Genomic DNA, 14,293 nt, shown 5'->3' with positions numbered 1-14,293 from the left:
CACCTTCTGGGCGTAAATTGACGAAAAAAAGTTTTAGTTTGTATTAACTCGCACCCCCAGTGTTTCCCAACCAGTGTTGACCTGGTAGCAAAACATTTGTGGTCTTAAGTTAGTATTACATGGACTTACATGTAGGCATGTGAAAGCTAAAATCACTCAATGGCCTATTTCCTTTTTCATTCTGTTTGTTTTTAAATGTTGCCTTTAGTCGAGGCGGATTATTTCGGATGAGTTTGGAGAACTGGAATTCGAGGAATATGACTGAAAACACTACAACAACAAAAGAGAGAATTTTTCAATTGTGCTCGTGATTAAATGTCTGACTTCCGCAATGGCGTCACTTCCTGTGCCTGAACTGCATGTCTGAAAATGCCACCGTGAAACACATCAGTCTTCTCTCTGACAAGACGAGCAGTGCTCAGCGATGGAAACTGCCTGGGCGGCCAACTGCAGTTTAACTGTTTACCAAATGTGTGTGGAGATTTAGAATCTATTTTGCATATGAAATATCAAGTTGCCATGTTTGAGGAATTGTGAATCTGTTATTTTTTTTAATATACTATAAAGTATTGCTAATGAAGTTACTCCTTATGCATCAGTATCTTTTAAAGAACATTAATGGGGGAAAACGAGAAAAGACTTTGTGTTCGGTTTTGGATTGGAGAGTTGAAAATGAGTCCAGTCCTATCATGTCCTTCTTTTTTTTTCTTTTATTTTATTAAATTGGCAAACCCATGTGAAGGCCAATGAATGTATATCTTTGTACAAAAACATTTAGCTCAGAGAACGTGGTAGTTATGATAGACACATGCAAGGAAAAACACAAGTAAAATAACCTTTTATAAGACTTTTTGTATTAGAACATTAACATTGGTAATTTTGTATATATATGAAGACTAGGCTTTTTTTGATTAGCAGAAAGGTAAAAAAAAAAACATTCCTACATTTTTTTTTAAATGTATGTCAAGAGTAATTATGTAAACACATTGCGCAATGTTTTATGTGCCTTTTATTTGGGTTGTCTAAATAAAAGAAAACTGTCAAGTATGATTTGCCTCATTTTGCCTCTAAAAGATTTTGCTATTGCCAGTTGATTTAATAGTATAGCAATCTAACAGCAAACAAAAAGAATTCATGTGTATTCGCATCACCTGTTAAGTATAATCTGACCTGAACATTGTCAACCTGAGCATCTTTCAGTAAACATTCAATAATCAGTTTTTACATTTCTGTTCAGAAGTTTGGGATCAGTAAGCAATTCAGAAAGAACACATTTTAAACTGATCAAAACACAGTTAACAGTTAAGTAAAAAATATATATTTAAAATAAATGCTGTTCTTTTAAACTTTATATTTAAAGAACCGTTTTTAACTGAAAAGAAATATTACTTGAGCATTAAATCTACATATTAAAATGATTTCTGAAGGATCATGTGACACTGAAGACTGGAGTAATGATGCTGAAAATTCAGCTTTGATATCACAGGAATAAATTACATTTTAATCATATTAAAATGGAGAACACTTAAAGGGTTCACCCACAAATTAAATTTCTGTCATTAATTACTCACCCTCATGTCGTTCCAAACCCGTAAGACCTTTGTTCATCTTCGGAACACAAATTAAGATATTTTTGATGAAATCCGAGTGTTTTCTGATCTGCCTATACATAGCAACATAATTTAAAAAAAATTAAAGGTCCAGAAAGGTAGTAAAGACGTCGTTAAAATAGTCTACATGACTTCAGTGGTTCAACCTTAAAGGGGACCTATTATGCCCCATTTTACAAGATGGGGCATAATGATCTCTGATGTCCCCAGAGTGTGTATGTGAAGTTTTAGCTCAAAATACCTCACAGATCATTTTTTATAGCATGTTAAAATTGCCACTTTTTGGGGTTGAGCCAAAACGCACTGTTTCAGTGTGGGCCCTTTAAATGCAAATGAGCTGCTGCGCTCGGCCTAAGAGGGCGGAGCTTCAAGAGCTGATTCTTCAATGTCAGGATTCAGTCAGGACGCACTATATTGTCAGAAACTGCAAATATATGCTGCACGGAGATAGAACAGGTATAGTTTAGTTCAATTACGGTTATAACTTATATTATCTTCTTGTTTTTATCCACTATATTAGTACAAGCCTGTTGTACCGGACCCTGTTCGACTTTACCGAGTTTTATGACTTTTACTGTACTTCACACAAAAGATGAAGCATCCGTTTTCACTCTAGAAATCACTATAAAGGCCAGAACACACCAAGCTGACGCCGACAAACTAGTGGCGACGAAAGCAGACTGCGGGGTTTGCTCACGTCGGCAGCGTCTGTGTCCAAAGTTGCCCTGCCACACCAAACCGACGCTAAACAGCCGACGGTCAAGCAGCACGCCAGTTCTGTGCCTGCATGAGATGAAATGCCTTTCCGAAACAGCAGGCGGCAGTAGCTAAACAGCCAATCAGAATGATCAGATGGCCCGACGGACCGACGAGCTCCAACGCCGATTCAACATGTCGAATCGGCTGAAAAAAAGCCGACGAGGACCAACTTCAGCTGACGGTGCGGAACACATTGAGAAAACTTAGTCGGCCGACGAAGGAAAACTGCCCGACGGCCGACCGTCGGCTTGGTGTGTTCCTGCCTTAAGTGCTTAATCAAACACAGTGCAAGTGTGCATTAAAATATTATCCATAAACTCTCTCTCCCTTGCATTATCATCAACATATACAGCAAATTACACTGAAACACTTGTTACAACTAACAGTAAAGAAATATATTAAGACCTTATGCCTTTTCGGGTGGTGCTTAATAAACTGGTAAACTTATATCCGTAAATCAACTCTGATGAACTGTAATAAAGTGCTCTCACCTTCATTACTGCCGTATCCAGTATCACTCTGGAGGCTGTAAGCTGGATCACGAACAGTTTACTGATCTATCCTTGAGTAACACATTTTTAGCACAACCTCTGTTTTGTATTGTCCCTTTGTATTGACATTCGTTCACAAAGCAGTCTGGTGTGAAATGATTTGTGCAGACATAAATGAATTTCGGTAGAGTTGAGGGAGCATTTTCTTCGAAAACAAAATGAATCCACCTTGTCTTCAGCGGCTCAGATTTCTGGAGTAAATGGAGAGAGCTATGTGGATTAATCCATCCAGCTACAGAACACCTAAAACGCTTGGGAGACATTCTCGTCAGTGCAGCAATGGCGGACTGTGTACAACTGGCTGAGAACTTGCTCAGGGCGGTTCTATGTTAAAATGGCAGTGTCTGTCAACATTCGTGGGCGGGGCCTGTGGCTAATGTGACGTTACACTGCCAGGGGTCTGGAAACGGCTTGTTCTGAGACACTGCTTATGATTTATGGGAATTAAAAAAAAAGGAGTGGGTGGATTTTTATCATTATAGGTTGGTTGTGTACACACACTGCCAACACATATTTATGTCCAAACACCATGCAAACGTGAATTTTGCATAATAGGTCCCCTTTAATGTAATGACGTGATAAGAATACTTTTTGTGCGCAAAAACAAAACAAAAATAATGACTTTATTCAACGATTTCTTCTCTTTTCTTCTCAATCTCCTACACTGTTGACACTGTAAACACAGTGAAGTGCTTCCGGTTTCTACGTAAGAATGCTGGCTTCAGTTTAAATTATAATTTTTCGCAATATTACTGTTTTTATTAGGGTTTTTTAATCAAAAAAGCAGCCTTGTGTTGTGAGCATAAAGAGACTCCAGACTTTTGAATGATAATTTAAAAATAATGCAAATTAATATATATGGTATACAGGCAACACTTGACTATAAGGTCTCATTTGTTTACATTAGTTAATGTTATTAAATACAAAGTTCAGTCATGAAACTCTAACCGAGCGCTGATTGGTTCTTTCTACACCATGGCATCAGCCAATCGGGAGTAATTCCATATCCACGTAACCATATATATCGTACCCTAGCCTGCGATCGACAAGCTGCGCAATGTGAAGCGCTGTTATCCCTCCTCCTCCCCAGCGCCACCTGTAGAGATCTGCTATGGGGGTTCTACCATTCTTGCAGCAGCCTCTTCCTTGTTGTTTTATTTGACTAAGCTGAACAATTTGTATTTGCTCAGCAGCAACAGCAGCAGCAGCAGCAGCAACAGCAGCAGCGTAGCAGATCTCGTACGCCAAAATCAAGCCATGTATACTTCATACCCCATGCCAATAAATGCTGGTTGAATTTAATCCACTCCGAGAGTTGTCATGATTGAACTAATGTTAGTATTAACTAACATGAACTAACAATGAGCAACACATTTGTTACAGAATTGATTTTTGTTAATATTAGTTAGTAAAAATACAGTGTTCATCATTATTGTTAGATATAATTCCTGTTACATAGCAATTTTAAACAACTTGGCAAAATGTATGTCATACTAAGGATCAGTAGAGAGAGATTTAGTATTAGTGCAAGGTCACTGAAGGCTCTATATATTTTATTGTCTGTAATGTTCTTAAAGAATTGCAGTGCAGGTAATCACTTATTTGTAAATACAGGCTGTGCACAACACTTTTATACAATATAAGTAGTTAAAATTATGGATATTAATTGTAAATGATATACATTTGAAAACTGAACGCCTAAGTACAAGTAATTAAAACATACTTATAATGTTTATGTACACTTGACAGTATTAATTAAAATGTACGTTCATTTGTTTGTTATTAAATTTACAAAATACATTTCAATTCATTTTTCAAACAAATAAGTATGCATTTAAGTACAGGTAATTAAAACATTAGAAATGTGTGAATTTAGTTGTATTACTTTTAATGTACTTTATTCATATTCTTCTTTAGAAATACAAAATTATATTCATACTCATTTTCAGTCTTGATGTTACTTACTTGTTTTCTTTCCACTAGGCGGCCGTGTGGCTCTTTGTTCCCTCACACACGGATTCTGGCTGTGACAGATTTTTTCCCGTCTCTTTGATTCATCCCCATACACAACAACACACTGCTAGTTCCCTTTCTGGGGGATTTCAGGCGCTGAGGCATGAACACACCGACCGGGACCGAATCGGTGTCGATGGAGATGATGCATGCCGATGTGAATAGTAATTTACAGCCAGCGAAAATGAGCAAATAGTCTTTATATTTATGATAAAAGAGGAAAACGGAACGGATTGGGAACGTGCACTGGGGCAATCTGCTTCTGTTCACCTAGTACTAGAGTAAGTAGCTTTGTTTTTTTACACTAGCTTGCGTTAACATTCTACTCTACGGATTTCACATTATGTTAGCGTTATATATGACAGGTATGTAGTAACTACGCAGATAAAATCGCTATGGCGATGTTTTATGGTTGTTTTACACGTCTTTGTTTAGAGTAGGGCTGTTTGGTTGCTGTTGTGGAGGAGTGCGTTGCGAACTGCTGCGGCCTCATATGTCTTATTTACACTTCAGTGTATGTGTTTATTTATATGTGAAGGGGGATTTTGCTGTGCGCGTGTTAAAAGAGAATAAAGACAGAGAAGTCCACATCTTGGATCTAAAAAGCGCTGTCCTTCTGCCTTCAGTCTGACTGGTTGTGTTTTAAAAGCTGCCTGCCTAGACAGTCTGTCTGTGCATCATACGAGTTCGAGTGGAATTTGTTGGTCTGCATTGGTGCTTTCGATAGCGGTGTCAGAGTCGTGAACGAATCGTTATTTTGAATCGAATCTTTTCAGTGAATCGGTTGAACCTGTTCGCGAATCTCTCTCAACGATTCGCTTTTGAATCGCATTGAATCTGGTCTGTTCTTGAGTCATTTTCGCATTTAAAATGCGAAAACCAACTCTTTCGGAGATTGAAACGCACATTATTTTATTAAAACAATTGAAATCGTTCATTAGAGATATGTGAGTGCATTTTAACGCACACATATTATATTTAAAAACATATTTTGAATATGCTTATTAGCTGAATCATGGCTGAGACAAACAGACACAAACGCAGTTACAATAAACGACGCTGTTAATAATAATAATAATAATAATAATTCGTTGGGAAGGTTAAAAGCATGTAGCTTGTCACATGATAATGAACTGTTAAAGGATTAGTCCACTTTTAAATAAACTTTTCCTGATAATTTACTAACCCCCATGTCATCCAAGATGTTCATGTCTTTCTTTCGTCAGTCGAAGAAATTAAGAAGAAATTAAGGTTTTTGATGAAAACATTCCAGGATTATTCTCCTTATAGTGGACTTCAATGGCCTCCAGACGGTTGAAGGTCAAAATTACAGTTTCAGTGCTGCTTCAAAGGGCTTTAAACGATACCAGACGAGGAATAAGGGTCATATCTAGATAAACGATCAGTCCTTTTCGAAAAAAAATACAACTGTATTTGCTTTTATTATTATTATTATTATTATTATTATTATTATTAGAAAATGTGTTACAGAGACATCAAAGTACAATATGTAACATCAAATATGTAACCAACAAAAGTACACTAGAGGGGGCTTAATTAAAACCTAGAAAAAAATATTGAAAAGTTTACCAATTTTTAAAGTTTAACTGCTTTTTGTTTCAAAGAATATCGTATAGATTCAATATAATGTTCAAATTCTCTCTTAAAAGATATAAAGCAGGTTTTTTGCAAGAAAACAAAAAAAAAAAAACATTTATGAATACAACTGTATTTGCTTTATAAACACAAAATATCGCCTTGAACGTTACTTCCGGTTTCCGCATTCTTCAGAATGCTTACACTGTATGTCCTACACCTTCCCTATTCTACTTACGGAAAAAAAAAACGAAACTGGTGCTACATTCGTCCCTTAAGTAGAGTAGGGAAGGCGTAGCATTTTGAAGAATGCGGAAACCGGAAGTACGTTCAAGGCGATATTTTGTATTTATAAAGCATATACATGTTGTATTTTTTCTGAAAATGACAGATCGTTTCGCTAGATAAGACCCTTATTCCTCATCTGGGATCGTTTAAAGCTCTTTGAAGCTGCACTGAAACTGTAATTTTGACCTTCACCCGTCTGGAGGCCATTGAAGTCCACTATAAGGAGAATAATCCTGGAATGTTTTCATCAAAAACCTTAATTTCTTCTTAATTTCTTCGACTGACGAAAGAAAGACATGAACATCTTGGATGACATGGGGGTGAGTAAATTATCAGGAAAAGTTTATTTAAAAGTGGACTAATCCTTTAAATCGTTTTTTGAACCTGTTAATTGAAATGAGCTATTCGAAAGAACCAATTCACGGAAATCTGGTGGTCTGACTAGGCATAATTTGCACATTCAAATCAAATATTTGAGCTTTATATGCCTGTTTGAACATTTACAGGTTTGTAAACCAGCATAGACTCAGTCTCAGTGAAGGCAACAGGAGATTTTAATGGCATGTTTTTACTCATTACACTTTTAACAGCTTCCTTACAATTTTACACAAAGGAACCTGTTTTAGCTCATTTAATAAAATGACACGATAGTGTCTAGATGTCTCTTGTGCTTTCTTGGCTGACATGCTGTTCCAACCACAAAAATAACCATTTTTAATCTTGAGGCCTTCAGTTTTTCCTTTGATATTAGATCTGACAAAGCAGTCCAATGTATCACTGCTCAACTTCATGTAGTACTAGGTATAGCATTTAAGAAATTAAAGTAACATTTTTATTTATTGATTTTGCACAGTTGGAATTTGCTTTTTAATCAAACAATCTAGCCAAACTTTTCTTTGTTATAAAACTTTTTCTTTGAAACTATACTTTGTGCTTTTTCATGGATGCAAACCTTATAAGAAAACACTACCGTCACGTTTTAAAACACCTGTGTTTGGCTTGTGAAGCACATTGCTGAGTTCAAAGATCTGTCTGGCAGCCATATTGCTGGTTCTAACAGTGTTATAAATGATGAAGGAGGTGGTGAAGGTCTTTCTGTCGGACAGCTGGTGCCACTCCTCTCCCTTTAAGAGAGTCTTGATTTGCATATGGCCACTGACCCTAATATTTGCCCTTCTTGAAGATGTTGTAGTGGTTGATGGACTCATCGTATCCACTTACACACCTCCCATTTTGTATGGCATTATCTTGTTGAAAGCTCTTAAGAATGTCGCTTGATCCACCAGGACCTCAGGGGTGATGAACTGGATGTAGGTTAACCCTTTCAGATCCCTTCCTTTATTAACAATGTCAGCACTCAGGTTGCCTACATGCATTAAAAGGCTTGTTTGTTTATTAATTAGATTTTTTTGAGCACATAAATAGTTGCAGTCAGAGAATTTGGTCAGACTTTTAGGAATGAAGTGCAGGCAGAGCAGCCAGTATTGCTTTGGGACATATTCAGAGAGATTTATTCCTAAATGTGTTTAGTCCCAAAAATAGCTCATCACTGTCTAATGTATTTAAGCCTCTGTATTTTTAAAATATGACCCTAGGACAACAAACTCCCAAGCATCTTTTTTTTAATAATAGGCATAATATAAGACTTGTCATAAACAGATTAGTTTTGATAAACTGTACATACAAATATCAATAAATAAGCATTTTAATATTTCAAGGCTGTTGGATTGTAGTTATTAAACGTACAAACAATGTTTAAAAAGATCTTGTCTGTTTGTGTTCTAATGGATTCAGGCAGCATGTTTGAATCCAAAACATACTGGAAATCAAAAAGCGAATCAAAACCATACAGCGTGATCAATGTAGTCTGATTTCACAACAATTAATTCTTATGTGCCAATTATAATAATAAACAGATTTAAAAGATGAGTTACCACCAGTTTGAATCAGTCTGATGAATATTGCAACACCTGATTCACTTTCTGAGCTGCAAGTTATCTTTATATTCAGTGTTTATATTCACTCAAAGCACTCACCTCGCTTTCGCAGCTTATTATTTACCAAGACCTATGGTCAAAATGCAAAAAAGGTCCGGAACTCTAAAAAAAAAAAAAAAAAAAAAAAAAAAAGTTTATTAAATCTCACGCAGCCAAAATGAGGATTGTCAGTAACGGTGTTCAGCCTTACATTGTTCAAACAGGAGTCAGACACAGACACTGATGGAGAGACTCAGGAAGAAGTTACAACTTTTAGAATGCAAATGGACATTTCTGAATGGTTAGTAGATAAATTTATGTAGTTGCTGTGGGGTTGATTCAACTCAGCGACTAGCATGTGTCGTCATGTTAATCTTTTGTGCAAATCCAGCATTAAATTGACCCTCGTTTGTGAAGCAGTCCGGCGTAAAATGACGGCATGGTAACAACACTCTACTACAAAAACTTAAACTCCTCTTCACTAAAGCAGCCCAACATGGCCTCACCCCCTTTGTTGAGTGTTCTCAGGGGCAGGGTTTAAGTAAATTGTAGGGTTTGTGATGTCACTAACCCGGGAAGAAGCTCGTTGTAGTTCCTACCAGCTGTTTGTTGTAGTCCTTAAACAAAGAATTCTGTAAAAGAAATATCTCAGTTTGTATTGAACTTTACAGATATTGTTTATGTTCTAACAGCAACATTACACACTAACTAAAGTTAAAAAAGTCAAATCAAAATTAATCACCCCTTTAGGTTGTTAAAGGTGCCCTAGAACTTCTTTTTAAAATGTAATATTCTTATATAAATGTAATATAAGTCTAAGGTGTCCCCTGAATGTGTCTGTGAAGTTTCAGCTCAAAATACCCCATACATTTTTTTAAATTCATTTTTTTAACTGCCTATTTTGGGGCATCATTATAAATGAGCCGATTTAGGGTGCGCGGCCCCTTTAATTCTCGTGCTCCCCCGCCCCCGGAGATCGCGCTTGCCTTGAACAGCATAAACACAGTTCACACAGCTAATATAACCCTCAAAATGGATCTTTACAAGATGTTCGTCATGCATGCTGCATGCATACATCGGATCATGTGAGTATTGTATTTATTTGGATGTTAACGTTTGGTTCTGAATGAGTTTGAGGCTATGCTCCGTGGCTAACAGCTAATGCTACACTGTTGGACCGATTTATAAAGAATGAAGTTGTGTTTATGCATTATACAGACTGCAAGTGTTTAAAAATGAAAATAGCGACGGCTCTCTTGTCTCCGTGAATACAGTAAGAAACGATGGTAACTTTAACCACATTTAACAGTACATTAGCAACATGCTAATGAAACATTTAGAAAGACAATTCACAAATATCACTAAAAATATCACAATATCATGGATCATGTCAGTTATTATTGCTCCATCTGCCATTTTTCGCTGTTTTCCTTGTTTGCTTACCTAGTCTGATGATTCAGCAGTGCAGATCCAGACGTTCTGCCCTTGTGTAATACTAACTGCCCTTGTCTAATGCCTCAATCATGGGCTGGCATATGCAAATATTGGGGGCGTACACCCCGACTGTTACGTAACAGTCGGTGTTATGTTGAGATTCGCCTGTTCCTTGGAGGTCGTTTAAACAAATGAGATTTATATAAGAAGGAGGAAACAATGGGGTTTGAAACTCAGTGTATGTCTTTTCCATGTACTGAACTCTTGTTATTCAACTATGCTGAGGTAAATTCAATATTTAATTCTAGGGCACCTTTAATGCTGGCAAATGACCAGGTATAAGCGTAATAATCCATGGCTAGCTGTGCATTTAACAATTTGAATGGAATCAATGGATTCTGTTTCACATCAGGAGGTTTTTAGCCTCCACATCATGCATTAAAATCGTTTAATGCACAGCTAGCTGTGGATTATCCCTTTCACACATTACCGTTTAAAAGTTTGGGATTTGTACGTTTTTTTGTTTGTTTGTTTTTAATACTTTATTTAAGAAGAGGATTGTTCTTGTAAAAAATTTTTAATGTTTCTGAAAGAACTCTCATATGCTCACCTTTTTATTTGATTTTAAAAAATACAGTAAAAACAGTAATATTTGAAAATATTAAAATTTTAAACTGTAATGACAAAGCTGAATTTTCAGGAGTCTTAAGTGTCATATGATCCTTCAGAAATCATTCTAATATGCTTATTTAGTGATCAAGAAACATTTCTTAAATAAATGTAAAAACAGTTGTGCTGCTTAAAGGTGCCCTAGAATTAAATATTGAATTTATATTGGCATAGTTAAATAACAAGAGTTCAGTACATGGAAAAGACATACATTGAGTTTCAAACCCCATTGCTTCCTCCTTCTTATATAAATCTCATTTGTTTAAAAGACTTCCGGAAAACACGCGGATCTCAACATAACACCGACTGTTACGTAACAGTCGGGATCATTAATATGTATGACCCCAATATTTGCATATATGCCAGCCCATGTTCAAGGCATTAGACAAGGAAAGGCAGTATTAACGTCTGGATTTGTGCACAGACAAGGTAAGCAAGAACAACAGCGAAAAATGGCAGATGGAGCAATAATAACTGACATGATCCATGATAGCATGATATTTTTAGTGATATTTGTAAATTGTCTTTCTAAATGTTTAATTAGCATGTTGCTAATGTACTGTTAAATGTGATTAAAGTTACCATCGTTTCTTACTGTATTCACGGAGACAAGAGCCGTCGCTATTTTCATTTTTAAACACTTGCAGTCTGTATAATTCATAAACACAACTTCATTCTTTATAAATCTCTCCAACAGTGTAGCATTAGCCGTTAGCCACAGAGCATATAGCCTCAAACTCATAGAGAATCAAACGTAAACATCAAAATAAATACTTTACTCACATGATTAATAAATAAAAAGTTCAAAAGAACAGCATTTATTTGAAATAGAAATCTTTTGTAACAATGTCTAATGTCTTTACTGTCACTTTCGATTAAGTTAATACATCCCTGCTGAAAAAAATCTTAGTTGTTTAGATGGAATGAACTGCATTCACAATAAGTTTATGTATTTTGAGTGGGTAGTTAAAGTTTGGCTAAAAGGTGCTACTGTGCTCTTAGACAGTGTCTTTAGCAAATGTTTTGTGTGTTGGGCTCCCAGGGGACAATGGCAGACTTTTGTTCCTTATGTGGCAGATGGCCCAAAAAAAGGTCTGTTAAGATCATCTTTATTGGGTTTATTGCGCGAGCCTCAACAGATGCACTTCGGGGGGCGACGCTCTGAAGAATATCCTCCAGCAGCGGGACAGGCGACATGCTGAGGGTGTCATAGTCAAGTCAGCCTTTTTCTTTCCTCCTTCCCGTTTCAGAAACCCCAGTTCCCTCATGTTGGCTATGGCTTTGGAACCAGGTCAGAGGAAAGGAGGAAGAAAGAAGAGGAGGAGGGGATTGTCAAGCCCTTATGCTATTTGCTTCAGTGCCTGCCTGACTGATTTCTGCTCATTCAACTGAACTAGAGTCACAAATAAAAGTGCTTTTCCACAAAAATACTGCGCATATAAACCTCACATACAAGCCTTTCCAGTTTGCTTCCAGAATGAACACAAAAACAGTGATGAATCAAACCAAATAGTTTTGTGTCTCTATTCAAGTGACTTTGCCAGTGAATGGCTTTGTGGCATCCATCCAGTCAGTGATGCATTCAGATAGACACACATCCCATAACAGATAGCAGTGAGTTACTCCCTTTCAGCCATTAATTATTCTACTTTTGCAGACTTCACATTTCCCTCATTCAGAAACACATATGAGCAGAAGCTGCCAGACATCACAGACGGCGTAATTGATTGTGCCTCTGTCAAAGGTCTGTTTTGCGATTAGTTTTGCTCTTGCCAAGGTGTTGGAGCTGACTGGCTCACTTGAGAACTCGTGGAGGCTTTCCAGTTTCTCCCCCTCGGGTCCGTTCTGTTCATCTGCTTGCTGAACAGCCATATTTTTGCTTCTGACTGCTCCACTTGCCTTTTTTTATTCAGAATACAATCACCAGGCCTAATATTGTCATTGTCTGTTTGTTAACTTAATTTTTGTCTGTTTATGCCAGATTGATTCTGCAGCCGAGTGTTGTCTTTAATCTGTGTTTGACAGTTTGAATCCAGGCGGTGTCGAAGGATCGTATCGCCCTGATATTTGAGCATCCAGATTTAGCATTCTTTTGATCATGGCACGCACTGCTCGGAAAAGATCTTCTATCAACAAGGCCGTGTTTTTTTTCCTTCCTCTCTTCGCTCTTGGTGAAAGAGAGTTTCTCTCACTTCTTTTTTTTCCCTCTGGTTTGCTGGTCTGTTTGTTATCTTTTTTAGCTTGTGCTGATGCTGCCAGATAGTTTCCCATCTGAAAAGTGGCTTGGTGGTTTTACACGGTCTGCTCAGATGGCTTTTGGGTCTTCAGCATTTTTTGAGCAGGTTTAAACCATAGCTGCTCTTTCACACACTCTTATAGGCACGTTGGCGTTATTAGAGCTTTGTTAAATATTGATCACAGTGCACACTTGAGGAATCGTTACATGAAAGCTCGCCTGCCAATGATGCGTTTTATGCTCCTTTGAAATCCTTCAGCCGTAACGTCTGTCAGATTTACCGTTATTAATGCAAAGTGAAACCTATTTTGGGAAAAAAAGCTTCTTGATAACGCCCTGGACAAGGCTTGTGAAAACAAAACCCGCAGGCTTTAATTGGCCTTTATCAGCTGTCAAAACAAGTTGAGTGCAACCAATTCGGTGCCCGCAATCAGGACGACTGGAGTCACTGTGGCGGGGCGATGGTGCACTTATGTGGGTCAACACCCAAACTGTATTAATGTTTCCTTGACTTATCACTAGCAATGTTTCCATCCACCTAATTTTATTTGAATTTTAGGATTTTGCATAAAAAAACGCTGGGTGAAAATGCCAAGATGTGCATAAACTCTAAAAATGTGCGTAAAAAATGTATGCGCTCAATTGAGGTGGATCATTTTTTTTTTATCTGATAAGAAGATGTGCGCATAAAATACAATGGAAACCGAATAAATCCCTTGATGCACAACAAAAAAGTCATGTGGCTTTGCTTCAGCAGATCATGTGAGACGAGACATAACGGGACTAACAAGCGGACCAATTTCTTTGCACAGCATCTCAAATGTTGGTTTGGTCATTCTGAAATGCCTGTGCCAAATTTTTTCATCAAAATGGTTGGGTATAATGACCTCCTAGAACAGTATTACACGATTTTGTTCCCAAAGATGAGGCATCAGCCTCCGGACGCAATATAACATGACAGCATTTATTGCATTTTGTCTGCACACTCTGAGGCGCAAGTGATGTATGAAGTGGCTTTATCGATTGCAGCAATTTTTTTTTTTTTTTTTTTTTACAGATTTTTTGTGGCAATTTCCCAGCAAGTGACAATTTTTTTCTCTTGAACACATGGGATGGAAACAGTGCTCTATTTGGAAATGCTTTATGCGATATTCCAATTTT

The 14,293-nt window shown here is 37.2% G+C and overlaps 1 protein-coding gene across 3 annotated transcripts in view; it reads left to right on the top strand.

The window, feature by feature from the left end:
* Positions 1-4,934: 4,934 nt before the first annotated feature.
* The window catches only part of cuedc1b (CUE domain containing 1b), a 29,706-nt gene continuing 20,347 nt past the window's right edge, over positions 4,935-14,293 (top strand). The window contains exons 1-2 of one of the 3 annotated variants that reach the window (XM_048160177.1): positions 4,935-5,214; positions 12,147-12,510. The gene's annotated coding sequence lies outside the window, so the exon portion shown is untranslated. The remainder of the gene's footprint in view (positions 5,215-12,146; positions 12,511-14,293) is intronic. The other 2 variants (XM_048160176.1, XM_048160179.1) reach the window with 2 other exon arrangements.

Source organism: Megalobrama amblycephala, linkage group LG16 (genome assembly GCF_018812025.1).
Source record: "Megalobrama amblycephala isolate DHTTF-2021 linkage group LG16, ASM1881202v1, whole genome shotgun sequence".
In the NCBI taxonomy this organism is placed as follows: Eukaryota; Metazoa; Chordata; class Actinopteri; order Cypriniformes; family Xenocyprididae; genus Megalobrama; species Megalobrama amblycephala.
Note: the sequence above shows the minus strand (reverse complement) of the source record. Positions and strands in the feature narration are given on the sequence as shown.